This window comes from Telopea speciosissima, chromosome 11 (genome assembly GCF_018873765.1).
Source record: "Telopea speciosissima isolate NSW1024214 ecotype Mountain lineage chromosome 11, Tspe_v1, whole genome shotgun sequence".
NCBI lineage: Eukaryota > Viridiplantae > Streptophyta > Magnoliopsida > Proteales > Proteaceae > Telopea > Telopea speciosissima.
In genome coordinates, this window is record NC_057926.1 from 14736760 (window position 1) to 14738557 (window position 1798).

The 1798-nt window shown below is 37.6% G+C and overlaps 1 pseudogene; it reads left to right on the plus strand.

The window, feature by feature from the left end:
- Positions 1 to 227: 227 nt before the first annotated feature.
- LOC122644803 lies at positions 228 to 1094 on the plus strand (annotated as a pseudogene).
- Positions 1095 to 1798: the final 704 nt, after the last annotated feature.

The following is a 1798-nucleotide window of genomic DNA, read 5'->3' on the forward strand; positions in this document are numbered from 1 at the left end:
TCAGAAACAGATTTTATCAAGCACCAATGGTGTTCCAATTGTCTTTTGGAAACGTTTCCAGAACAGGTTTACCAAGCGGGTCAAAAACGGTTTCTCAGCACAGAAAATGTAAAAACTATTTTGTTGTTTCTCAGCACATAACAGAACAGAACATAAACACCCGTAAAGGCAGACACCTTCAATTTCTTTCATCTTGGTTTTCATTTTTTCCCTATTTTGCATCTGTTGCAAGGTTTGAAGAAAGATTAGATGGAGGGAGGTGGTTGGGATGAACTAGTCCCAAATGCGCTTGGGTTAATCTTCAGCAAATTATCTCTTAAGGAGAAATTGACTGTGATTCCAAGGATTTGCAAATCATGGAGAAAAGCAGCGGTGGGGCCTTACAGTTGGCAAGAGATCAACATTGAGGTGTGGAGCTGCCGCCGCATTCGCCAGTAGGAGCTGCTGGATCGAATGCTTCAAATGCTGATCAGAATCTCTGGTTCTCCTCGTAAGCTCTGTGTTGTTGGTCTACCCAACGATGCCATATTCTCCTTCATTGTAGACCAGTAAGTAGAAACGACCTTAATAGCTACTTTTTCATTCTTAACAGGTTTAGTTTGAACCTATTTACTCAATTTTAGTCTTTTTTGTATCTTTAATTGTAAGTCATGGTGCAAACTAAACCTGTTTGTTTTGCTAGTGCGGCTTCCCTTCAGACCTTGCAAATACAGAGAAGCAAAATAAGTGATTCAATAGTGGAAGAGATTGTAGGGAGAATGTGTACCATCACTTTCTTAGACCTAAGCTATTGTTATGGCATTGGTGCCTGTGCTATGGAAGCATTTGACCGTAACTGTAAATTGCTTACGGGCTTGAGAAGGAATATTCGTTCAACATTTAGTGTCTACCAGGATGACGAAGCCCACGCCATTGCAACCACAATGCCTGAGCTCAAGCACCTGAATATAGCTTACATGGCCATCACAACCAAAGGGTATCTTGACATTGTCTCTAGCTACCAGAAACTCGAATTGTTTCATGTTAGAGGTTGCTTCCATCTGGAACTCAATGATAAGTTACTCAATAAGAAATGCTCTAGGCTGATTATGTAGGGTTTTAACTTCTATTATGATGTCCAGCCTGTCATACCGGATTCCAACTACTATGACTGGCTTACCCAAATGAGTGCTAAGGACATGGGCGTGGGCATGGACGGAACAGATGAAGATTAAATGGACATGGGGTCATCTTCATGGGTTTTGGCAGCTTTGTAAGAGATAGTGATCTTAATGAATCAAGAGAGTTCAACTTAAATATCTTTACTGTTGTTGTTAATTACTACTATCATATATCAACTTTCCTATAATCTTGATTTCATCTTCCTATGTGATTCTAGACGTGCTATTTATAAAGTTTCATCTTCTTGTTCATAAATTCAAGTACTATAAACCTATTTTTGTAGTTGCTGCACCGGGACAATTCGTTGTTCTCTATCTGCTCCATCTAAGTCTATTTCTGCAAGCATACTACTCACTTATGATAGGTTTATTCTATTAAATACTTATGATCATTGTTTCTATTTTGAATGGACTTTGGTGTTACTTTTTATTAATAATGTTAATAAAACCCTCTTTGACTTTGAAAATTTTGAGGGTTACAAACTAATTCTTCAACTTCTGTTTCTAATTTGAGTTTTTTACTTGAAAACCTTTGTTCTCTAAAATTCATTCACCATGACCTTTGTTTACTTGATCAAATAAGAAAAGTACTCCAAATCTAATTAAATAACATCTTGAAAAGTGGTTTGTGTCTTTGC